The following is a 13,206-nucleotide window of genomic DNA, read 5'->3' on the forward strand; positions in this document are numbered from 1 at the left end:
TTGAAGCAACCTATTCTGAACATTGACCTAGATTTATTCTATAAGTGGCCTCAAAACTACAGGAAACTTTGGGAACTGGCAAACTGAAATCAAGGTATGGGAAGATACTCAAGAACAGCTCCAAGCAAATATTTTCAAAGATGCTGTTACTTTGTTTCAGAAAAAGTAAAATTATCCTTCCATCCATTCATTCATTCAACCAATCATTCAGCAAATATTTATTAAGTGGTACTAGGTGCCAGGAGCATCCAGAGGTGAGTGAGGCAGGTCCCAGCCTTGTGGTCTTGAGTCCACTGGGGGAAGCCCAGTTCCATCAGAGACATGCCCTTCCTGTGTGACCATTTTTATTATGCAGGGCTTGGGTTCTGACTTCTATTTTTAACTTAGGGTTTCAATAACTGGACTTGGAGTCAACAGAATACAGTAGCAGCTACCATTTATTACTACCTACTAGGTGCCTTCCATATGTGATCTCATTTAAATCCTGACAACAGGCAGGCCTGAAGTAGCCTATAGGGGGCCTTGTGCAAATTAGAAACAGGTACCGCTGCATGGTAGATGCTGCCCATGGATCTGAGCCCAAGTGGGATGTCAGCCCCTTCTCACCTCCTCCACTAGGTACGTTTGTGCAGTTCACAGGCTGCACAACTGTACTTGGCAGGCCTCTCAAGAAGCTAGTTAAAGTATCATCAACCTTGTTTCACAGAGAAGGACACTGAGGTTACGAGAAATTAAATAGCTTTCCCAAAGTCATACAGTTAGTAAGTGGCAGAGCCTTGACTCAGAGCCACATTTATCTGGTTCTGAAAGCCTGTTGGCTTTCTGCTACTTCGATTTTCCTTCTTGCTGTTTTGCTAAGGCTTACCAAATCTCCCACTGCGGAGGCAACATAACAGAATTCTCAAGAGCCTATTACTTCCCATGCATGTTCTCCATATGGTCTTGGAAGTCTTTCCCTTTGATTCTTTCTTACTAACAATGTTAATGGTAATAACGAAATAATTTTCATTATTGATGGTGCAATTTAAATCCAGGACATTTAAGCAAACACTTAATACAAATATTATTTTTAGGCACTATATAAAGCTTGTGGGTAGAGGTAATATACATTTAAAAGTTAACATGTGAATGTATACAAAGACAATTTAATGATTTTTTTTAAGTGGCCTGACCTTTGAGAGGATTTACCTGCACCTCTGTCTTTCAAGGCCACCCCTGAATGGGAATTATCAGTCCGTTATCAACCCAAACTAACTTCACCCAGCCCATCCGTCTGTGAACCAAGCTTGGGTTTTTCTTCCTCTGCTGGCTGGTCGTTGGGAAACCACCATGAGGCCATAGGCGTGAACTGAGGAAGAGATGTCAGTCAGGGCAATGGCAGGGTGATCCCAGGGGTTGGGGTCATTCTCCATGCAGTTTATTTGGGCCTCTGTGCCTATTCAAGCACTGTCTCCAGGGTACCACTTATCTCTTTCAGCAGCACATTGCTGCTGGGTCCGCCTAACTTAGAACTTGGGGATGTGAGAGCATCCAGCTCATGATGAGCAATTCTGGACACAGGGTCACATGATGTCCCATGGTGAGGTACTCAGACTATGTCAGGGCCCGGTAGCCTGCCAGGAGCTGCATTTTGAATGATGCATAGTTCTCTGCAGCAAATGGCATGGCATCATTTGACAACCTTAGAGGTCTGTGTTGCGATCCTCCTACTGGGACTTGCCAAAGAACTCACATGGCACCTTTTCTTCCACTGGTACTCCTGCTACCATGGGATCTGCGGGGTGTATGACCCAAGCCGCAAGGTTGCTTTTGTTACTGGACCTGCTACAAAGCCTTCTCTTGCTCTGGGCTCCACTTCAAAGCTAGCAACCTTCCTAGAAATGGATTGAAGGAGTGTATCTCAGTGTGGAATAGCCTGCAAGCAAATGATAAACAGACCTGACAAGGGACTTCCCTGGTGGTCCAGTGGATGAGACTCTGTGCTCCCAATGCAGGGGCCCGGGTTGGGGAACTAGATCCCACATGCATGCTGTAACTAAAATATCCCGCGTGCCACAACTAAGACCCGGAGCAGCCATAATAAAAAAATAACTTAAAAAAAAAAAAGAGGCCTGACAAGTGGTGTCCTTCTTTTTTATAGATTGGAAGTGAAAGATGCAGTAACCTACCTTGTACTTGGGAGGGGATAGCCCTGCATGACCTATGCTAATCTGGCAGGCCTCTGGATCTTTCTAGGGTTGACTTCTCACCCTCTGGAATTCTATATGTCTCATCAAGGCATCAAGGGTACATGGCACATTTTGCTCATTAACATATTTCCTCAAAATGATGGACAAATGTAATTTTTGTGAAATGTCCAAATAGTATGGATCCTTATAAGAAAAAATGGGAGAATTAACATAGTCCCTGGGCAATCCTGTGAATATATACTGTTGTCATTCCATGCCAATGAAAACTGCTTTCGGTCCTTCTTTTTGAATGATATGGAAAATAATATGCTCACCAGATCAAATGCACACTACATACTTGAGGCTCTTTTCATCTTCTTTAGTCAAGGTCCCACATCCAGCCCAGAGGCTGCAATTGGGGCTGCTCCTTTGTCACAGTTAAGTAATGAGTGATCATCCACCATCTGGTTTTCATAGATGCCAGAATAAGTAAATGGGAGCTACCACCCCTGCATCCTTCAAAGCTTTGAGGATAGCTCTAATCTCTTCCATGCTCCTCTGAGATGTGACTTGGTTTTTTTATTTACTGTCTTGGCTGGATGGGGAGGTGGGTAGTTTCAGAGGATCCCACTTGACTTTTTCTTCTATAATGAGGCTCTTACTCTAAAAGGAAAACAAGATAAGACATGCATCTCATCACATTCTAATTAAGAAGAGAGTCATGACTGGAAGAACAAGGCATTTCAATCCCTAAACCCTCACAAAGCTATACATATGGTGTACCTCTTATGTCCCAAGGCTCATTCTCTCGTTTCATCTCGTTTACCTCAGTTACACTCTGGCACCTCACTTTAGCTGCCCTTCATAGCTCTGGCTTTCTGTCCAGAGGTGTCTCTGCTCTGCAGTGGGTCACCTGCAGCAACCTTCTTAGCTTTTCTGTCAAATGTGCAAACCTGGAAACAGGAGGGGCTTAACACCCTTGACCAGTGGGGAAGGGACCACAGAGAAGTCCTGTCTTATGTCCCTCAGGCAGACAATGGGGAGGTCTATTCCATCTGACTCTTTAGAGAGAGTTCTAGAGAGAACACCTCAGTTTCCCACAGTGGTGATCAGCTTTATAACACATCACACGCTTGATTTCACTTTCCTTCCATCCAGTTTCACTCTGGCACATTCCCACTCCTGCTCCCTAGGATCGCTGACCAAAACAGCATCACTGTGTGCAAGCTCTTGTTTCAGGATCTACTATGTGAGCTCAGTGTGGCACTATTAAACATAAGATTTATTCATGTCGAGATTGGTTCAAGATGGCGAACTAGAAGGAGGTGCTCTCACTCCCTCTTGCGAGAGCACTGGAATCACAACTAACTGCTGAACAATCATCGACAGGAGGAAACTGGAACTCACCAAAAAAGATACCCCACATCCAAAGACAAAGGAGAAGCCATAATGAGATGGTAGGAAGGGCGCAATCACAATAAAATCAAATCCCATAACTGCTGAGTGGGTGACTCACAGACTGGAGAGCACTTATACCACAGAAATCCACCCACTGGAGTGAAGGTCCTGAGCCCCACATCAGGCTTCCCAACGTGGGGGTCCGGCAATGGGAGGAGGAATTCCTAGAGAATACGACTTTGAAGGCTAGCGGGATTTGATTGCAGGACTTCAACAGGACTGGGGGACACAGAGACTCCACCCTTGGAGGGCACACACAAAGCAGTGTGCACATCGGGACCCAGGGGAAGTAGCAGTGACCCCACAGAAGACTGAACCAGACCTACCTGTTAGTGTTGAAGGGTCTCCTGCAGAGGCAAGGGGTAGCTGTGTCTCATGGTGAGGACAAGGACACTGGCAGCAGAAGTTCTGGGAAGTACTCCTTGGCGTGAGCCCTCCCAGAGTCCACCATTAGCCCCACCAAAGAGCCCGGGTAGGCTCCAGTGTTGGGTCGCCTCAGGCCAAACAACCAACAGGGAAGGAACTCAGCCCAACCTATCAGCAGACAAGCGGATTAAGGTTTTACTGAGATCTGCCCACCAGAGCAACCGCCAGCTCTACCCACCACCAGTCCCTCCCATCAGGAAACTTGCACAAGCCTCTTAGATAGTCTCATCCACCAGAGGGCAGACAGCAGAAGCAGGAAGAACTACAATCCTGCAGCCTGTGAAACAAATACCACATTCACAGAAAGATAGACAAGATGAAAAGGCAGAGAGCTATGTATCAGATGAAGGAACAAGATAAAACCCCAGAAAAACAGCTAAATGAAGTGGAGATAGGCAACCTTCCAGAAAAAGAATTCAGAATAACGATAGTGACAATGATCCAGGACCTTGGAAAAAGAATGGAGGCAAAGATCGAGAAGATGCAACAAATGTTTAACAAAGACCTAGAAGAATTAAACAACAAACAAACAGAGATGAACAATACAATAACTGAAATGAAAACTACACTAGAAGGAATCAATAGCAGAATAACTGAGGCAGAAGAACAGACAAGTGACCTGGAAGACAGAATGGTGGAATTCACTGCTGCGGAACAGAATAAAGGAAAAAGAATGAAAAGAAATGAAGACAGCCTAAGAGACCTCTGGAACAACATTAAACACAACAACATTCGTATTATAGCAGTCCCAGAGGAGAAGAGAGAGAGAAAGGACCTGAGAAAATATTTGAAGAGATTATAGTTGAAAATTTCCCTAACATGGAAAAGGAAATAGCCACCCAAGTCCAGGAAGTGCAGAGAGTCCCAGGCAGGTTAAACCCAAGGAGAAACATGCTGAGACACATAGTAATCAAATTGGCAAAAATTAAAGACAAAGAAAAATTATTGAAAGCAGCAAGGGAAAAAAAAAAATAACATACAAGGGAACTCCCATAAGGTTAACAGCTGATTTCTCAGCAGAAACTCTACAGGCCAGAAGGGAGTGGCATGACATACTTAAAGTGATGAAAGGGAAGAATCTACAATCAAGATTACTCTACCCGGCAAGGATCTCATTCAGATTTGATGGAGGAATCAAAAGCTTTACAGAGAAGCAAAAGCAAAGAGAATTCAGCACCACCAAACCAGCTCTACAACAAATGCTAAAGGAACTTCTCTAAGTGGGAAACACAAGAGAAGAAAAGGACCTACAAAAACAAACACAAAGCAATTAAGAAAATGGTCATAGGAATATACATATTGATAATTACCTTAAATGTGAATGGATTAAATTCTCCAACCAAAAGACACAGGCTCACAGAATGGATACAAAAACAAGACCCATATATATGCTGTCTACAAGAGACCCACTTCAGACCTAGGGACACATACAGACAGAAAGTGAGGGGATGGAAAAAAATATTCCATGCAAATGGAAATCAAAAGAAAGCTAGAGTAGCAATTTTCATATCAGAAAAAAATAGATTTTAAAATAAAAACTATTACAAGAGACAAAGAAGGACACTACATAATGATCAGGGGATCAATCCAAGAAGAAGATATAACAATTATAAATATATATGCACCCAGCATAGGAACACTTCAACACATAAGGCAACTGCTAACAGCTATAAAAGAGGAAATTGACAGTAACACAATAATAGTGGGGTATTTTAACACCTCACTTACACCAATGGACAGATCATCCAAACAGAAAATTAATAAGGAAACACAAGCTTTAAATGATGCAATTGACCAGATAGAGTTAATTGATATTTACAGGACATTCCATCCAAAAACAGCAGATTACACTTTCTTCTCAAGTGCACACAGAACATTCTCCAGGATAGATCACATCTTGGGTCACAAATCAAGCCTCAGTAAATTTAAGAAAATTGAAGTCATACAAGCATCTTTTCTGACCACAATGCTATGAGATTAGAAATCAATTACAGGGAAAAAAACGTGAAAAACACAAACACATGGAGGCTAAACAATACGTTACTAAATAACCAAGAGATCACTGAAGAAATCAAAGAGGAAATCAAAAAATACCTAGAGACAAATGACAATGAAAACACGACGATCCAAAACTGATGGGATGTGGCAAAAGCAGTTCTAAGAGGGAAGTTTATAGCAATAAAAGCCTACCTCAAGAAACAAGAAAAACCTCAAATAAACAATCTAACCTTACACCTAAAAGAACTAGAGAAAGAAAAACAAACAAAACCCAAAGTTAGCAGAAGGAAAGAAATCATAAAGATCAGAGCAGAAATAAATGAAATAGAAACAAAGAAAACAATAGCAAAGATCAATAAAACTAAAAGCTGGTTCTTTGAGAAGCTAAACAAAATTCATAAACCATTAACCAGACTCATCAAGAAAAAGAGGGAGAGGACTCAAATCAATAAAATTAGAAATGAAAAAGGAGAGGTTACAACAGACACCACAGAAATACAAAGCATCCTAAGAGACTACTACAAGCAACTCTATGCCAATAAAATGGACAACCTGGAAGAAATGGACAAATTCTTAGAAAGGTATAACCTTCCAAGACTGAACCAGGAAGAAGTAGAAAATATGAACAGACCAATCACAAGTAATGAAATTGAAACTGTGATTAAAAATCTTCCAACAAACAGAAGTCCAGGACCAGATGGCTTCACAGGTGAATTCTGTCAAACATTTAGAGAAGACCTAACACCCATCCTTCTCAAACTCTTCCAAAAAATTGCAGAGGAAGGAACACTCCCAAACTCATTCTATGAGGCCACCATCACCCTGATAACAAAACCAGACAAAGATAGTACAAAAAAAAGAAAATTACAGACCAATATCACTGATGAATATAGATGCAAAAATCCTCAACAAAATACTAGCAAACAGAATCCAACTGCACATTAAAAGGATCATACACCATGATCAAGTGGGATTTATCCCAGGGATGCAAGGATTCTTCAATATATGAAAATCAATCAATGTGATACACCATATTAACAAACTGAAAAATAAAAACCATATGATCATCTCAATAGATGCAGAAAAAGCTTTTGACAAAATTCAACACCCATTTATCATAAAAACTCTCCAGAAAGTGGGCATAGAGGGAACCTACCTCAACATAGTGAAGGTCATATATGGCAAACCAACAGGAAACATCATTCTCAATGGTGAAAAACTGAAAGCATTTCCTCTAAGATCAGGAACAAGACAAGGTTGCACACTCTCACCACTATTATTCAACATAGTTTTGGAAGTCCTAGCCATGGCAATCAGAGAAGAAAAAGAAATAAAAGGAATACAAATTGGAAAAGAAGTGAAACTGTCACTGTTTGCAGATGACATGATACTATACATAGAGAATCCTAAAACTGCCACCAGAAAACTCCCATTTACCATTACAACAAAAAGAATAAAATACCTAGGAATAAACCTACCTAGGGAGACAAAAGACCTGTATGCAGAAAACTAAAGGACACTGATGAAAGAAATTAAGGATGCTACAAACAGATGGAGAGATATACCATGTTCTTGGATTGGAAGAATCAATATTGTGAAAATGACTATACTACCCAAAGCAATCTACAGATTCAATGCAATCCCTATGAAGCTACCAATGGCATTTTTTTACAGAACTAGAACAAAAAATCTTAAAATTTGTATGGAGACACAAAAGACCCCAAATAGCCAAAGCAGTCTTGAGGGAAAAAAACAGAGCTGGAGGAATCAGACTCCCTGACTTCAGACTATACTACGAAGCTACAGTAATCGAGACAATATGGTACTGGCACAAAAACAGAAATATAGATCAATGGAACAAGATAGAAAACCCACAGATAAACCCACGCATCTATGGTCAACTAATCTATGACAAAGGAGGCAAGGATATACAATGGAGAAAAGACAGTCTCTTCAATAAGTGGTGCTGGGAAAACTGGACAGCTACATGTAAAAGAATGAAATTAGAACACTCCCTAACACCATACACAAAAATAAACTCAAAATGTATTAGAGACCTAAATGTAAGACTGGACACTATAAAATTCTTAAAGGAAAACATAGGAAGAACAATCTTTGACATAAATCACAGCAAGATCTTTTTTGATCCACTTCCTAGAGTAATGGAAATAAAACCAAAAATAAACAAATGGGACCTAATGAAACTTAAGAGCTTTTGCAAAGCAAAGGAAACTACAAACAAGATGAAAAGACAACCCTCAGAATGGGAGAAAATATTTTCAAACGAATCAACAGGCAAAGGATCAATCTCCAAAATATATAAACAGCTCATGCAGCTTAATATTAAAAAAATAAACAACCCAATCCAAAAATGGGCAGAAGACCTAAATAGACATTTCTCCAAAGAAGACATACAGATGGCCAAGAAGCACATGAAAAGCTGCTCAGCATCACTAATTATTAGAGAAATGCAAATCAAAACTACAATGAGGTATCACCTCACACCAGTTAGAATGAGCATCGGCAGAAAATCTACAAACAGCAAATGCTGGAGAGGGTGTGGAGAAAAGGGAACCCTCTTGCACTGTTGGTGGGAATGTAAATTGATACAGCCACTATGGAGAACAGTATGGAGGTTTCTTAAAAAACTAAAAATAGATTTGCCATATGACCCAGCAATCCCACTACTGGGCATATACCCAGAGAAAACCATAATTCAAAAAGACATATGCACCCCAATGTTCATTGCAACACTATTTACAATAGCCAGGTCATGGAATCAACCTAAATGCCCATCGACAGACAAATGGATAAAGAAGAAGTGGTACATATATACAATGGAATATTACTCAGCCATGAAAAGGAACGAAATTGGGTCATTTGTAGAGACGTGGATGAATCTAGAGACTGTCATACAGAGTGAAGTAAGTCAGAAAGAGAAAAACAAATATCATGTATTAACTCATATATGTGGAACCTAGAAAAATGGTACAGATTAACCAGTTTCCAGAGCAGAAATTGAGACACAGATGTAGAGAACAGAAGTATGGACACAAAGGTGGGAAAGCGGGGTGGGGTGGTGGTGGTGGAATGAATTTGGAGATTGGAGTTGACATATATACAGTAATATGTATAAAATGGATAACTAATAAGAACCTGCTGTATAAAGAAATAAATTAAATTAAATTAAAAAAATTTTAAAAAACCCAAAAAACCACAGTGGGATACCACATTATACCTGTTAGAATGGCTAAAATTTAAAAGACTGACCATATTATGTGTTGGGGGAAGGTGTGGAGGAAATGAAACTCATATGGGCTGCTGGGAATGTACAATGATACAACAACTTTGAAAATAGTTTGGCAGTTTCTCAAAAAGTTGAAGGAACAGCTGCCATATGACCCAGTCATTCCATTCCTAGGTATTTATCCAAGAGAAAAGAAAGCATATGTTCATGAAAAGACTTGTACATGAATGTTCATGGAAGGTTTATTTTTAATAACCTCAAATTTGAAACAACCTAAATATCTACCAACAAATGAATGGTTAAACTGTGATGAATATGTTCATTATCTTGATGATGGTGATGGTTTCCAGTTGTACACATATGACAAAACTTGTCAAATTGTACATTTTAAATATGTGCAGTTTATTGCATACCAATTGTATATCAGTAAAGTTCTATAAAAAATGATTTATTCATGTTATTATAGAAAGTCAAAACATACATGTAGACACTTAGAAGAAAAGCTCATGCAAGACCTACTACCCAAGCGTAAGCTTTCTAGATTGTTGTTTATGCATATACTTTTTTGAAAAATGGGACAAGATTTTTTTAACTTATTCTCATTCTATATATTGCAGTCATTTTTCGTGTGCCTGCTCATGCATGGTATTCTATCACACAGTGTGACTGCAACTAATTCAACATTGTCTCACATTTGGACTTCAAATTTGTTTCCCAGCTCTGTGATTCTAAAGCAGTGCTATGATTTACATCCTTGAAGCTATTTAAGAAGCAGCAGTAGGTATGGTATCACTTATATGTGGAATCTTAAAAAAACAAAGAGCCAATTTCATAGAAACAGAAAATAGAATGGTGGTTGCCAAGGGTTGAGGGGAGGGGGAAATGGGGAGATATAGGTCAAAGGGCACAAACTTTCAATTATAGAAGAACAAGTTCTGAGTATCTAATGTACAGCATGGCGACTACAGCTAATAATAAGGTATTGTATACTTAAAGTTGCTGAGAATAGATCTTAAGCATCCTCACCACACACACAGAGTTAACTATGTGAGGTCATGTATGTGTTAATTATCTTGATCTTGGTAATTATTTCATTATATTTATAAAATAAAATAATTTATATATATAAAATCATCACATCATACACTTTAAATATACATGACTATATTTGTCAATTATTCCTCAGTAATGTTTGGAAAAGCAAGATCACTAGAAAGAGACCATACCTTTGGAAATTAAGAGGTCTATAGGTCAAAGAAGAAATAGAGGAAAAAAAAAAAGAAGTAGCAGTATATCATAGTGGTTGAAATTTTGTACAAGCTCAGGACTCAAGCTGATTGATTTAAATCCTGGGTACTCTATTAGTTATATATTTTTTAAAAAAATATGAATAGTAAAATTTATTTTAAAAATTAAAAAGGTGTGATATACACAGAGATATGCATACGGTATATGCATAAGGAAAGAGGTACCCAACAGATGTTCCCGGGAGTTGGACCTGGCAAGGCTGTTATGTAAAGAGGAACTTTCACTTCTTTAGGTAAGGAGAAACTTTCATTTATTTTCCTAGACATATAGCTTTCTCTAAACTTTTTTTGTGCAAACTACTTGTACTAGAAAATAAATCACAGAGATATAATGTACAACACAGGGGATATAGTCAATAATATAATAATTTCGTGTGATGTGTAATCTAGAAAAATATTGAATCACTATGTAATACACCTGAAACTAGTATTATATTGTAAGTCAACTATGCTTCAATTAAAAAAATTAAATTTTTCTTGTAAAACGTAACATAGATAAATAAAAATGAACAAACCTTGAAGTAGAGGGGGATTTAATCTCAAACCAACATTAAGTACCACCACTTAAATCAAGAAATACAAAATTGCCAAACTCTGTAATCTCCCCCTGTGCTCCCTCTTCCTTACTACTCCTCTCTGTTCCAAAGTTAAAAACTATCATGACTTTTATTGTCACTACATCCATGCTTTTCTTTAGAGTTTGCCACCCATGCATGAATTTTCACACATTGTAGTATTCTCCTGCCTGTTTGGGAATTTCATATAAATAGAATAATCCAATATGAATTCTGTTGTGCTGACTTCTTTTGTTCAATGTAAAATTCATCCATATTGCAGGATGTGGAAATTTTTTTAAATTTACTTTTTTTTTTTTTGGTGAGAACAGTTAAGTTCTACTCTCTTAGCAAATCTCAATTATATAATACAGTGTTATCAACTTTAGTCACTATGTTATACATTAGATCCTCAGACTGTTACCAAACCAAACTTGGGTCTGCTCTCCTGACGAGCAGCAAAGCCAATCTACTGCAACAGATTGTGGTGAAGGAAAGTACAGTGTTTATTGCAGGGCCAAGCAAGGAGAATGGGAAGCTCATGTTCTAAAGACCCAAACTCCCTGATGGCTTTCAGGGAAGGTTTTTTTTTTTTTTTAACATCTTTATTGGAGTATAATAAAGTATAATAACATTGCTTTACAATGTTGTGTTAGTTTCTGCTGTATAAAAAAGTGAATTAGCTATATGTATACACATATCCCCATATCCCTTCCCTCTTGCATCTCCCTCCCACCATCCCTATCCCACCCCTCTAGGTGGTCACAAAGCCCAGAGCTGATCTCCCTGTGCTATGTGGCTGCTTCCCACTAGCTATCTATTTTACATTTGGTAGTGTATATATGTCAATGCCACTCTCTCACTTCGTCCCAGCTTACCCTTCCCCATCCCTGTGTCCTCAAGTCCATTCTCTACATCTGAGTCTTTATTCCTGTCCTGCCCCTAGGTTCGTCAGAACCTTTTTTTTTGTTTTTAGATTCCATATATACGTGTTAAAATACGGTATTTGTTTTTCTCTTTCTGACTTACTTCACTCTGTATGACAGTCTCTACATCCATCCATGTATCAACAAATGACCGAATTTCGTTCCTTTTTATGGCTGAGTAATATTCCATTGTAAATATATACCACATCTTCTTTATCCATTCGTCTGTTGATGGACATTTAGGTTGCTTCCATGACCTGGCTATTGTAAATAGTGCTGCAATGAACATTGGGGTGCATGTGTCTTTTTAAATTATGGTTTTCTCAGGGTATATGCCCAGTAGTGGGATTGCTGGAGGAACATCCATACTGTTCTCCATAGTGGCTGTATCAATTTACCTTCCCACAAATAGTGCAAGAGGGTTCCCTTTTCTCCACAGCCTCTCCAGCATTTATTGTTTGTAGATTTTTTTGATGATGACCATTCTGACTGGTGTGAGGTGATACCTCCTTGTAGTTTTAATTTGCATTTCTCTAATGATTAGTGATGCTGAGCATCCTTTCATGTGTTTGTTGGGCATCTGTATGTCTTCTTTGGGGAAATGTCTGTTTAGGTCTTCTGCCCAGTTTTGGTTTTGGTTGTTCGTTTTTTTGATATTGAGCTGCATGAGCTGCTTGTACATTTTGGAGATTAATCCTTTGTCAGTTGATTCGTTTGCAGATGTTTTCGCCCATTCTGAGGGTTGTCTTTTCATTTTCTTTATGGTTTCCTTTGCTGTGCAAAAGCTTGTAAGGTTCATTAGGTCCCATTTGTTTATTTTTGTTTTTATTTCCATTTCTCTAGGAGGTGGGTCTAAAAAGATCTTGCTGCGATTTATGTCATAGAGTGTTCTGCCTATGTTTTCCTCTAAGAGTTTTATAGTGTCTGGCCTTACACTTAGGTCTTTAATCCATTTTGAGTTTATTTCTGTATACAGTGTTAGGGAGTGTTCTAATTTCATTCTTTTACATGTAGCTGTCCAGTTGCCCCAGCACCACTTATTGAAGAGAATGCCTTTTCTCCATTGTATACTCTTGCCTCCTTTATCAAAGATAAGGTGACCATATGTGCATGGGTTTATCC

The sequence above is a fragment of the Balaenoptera borealis genome, assembly GCF_965194805.1.
Source record: "Balaenoptera borealis genome assembly, chromosome: 13".
Classification (NCBI taxonomy): Eukaryota; Metazoa; Chordata; class Mammalia; order Artiodactyla; family Balaenopteridae; genus Balaenoptera; species Balaenoptera borealis.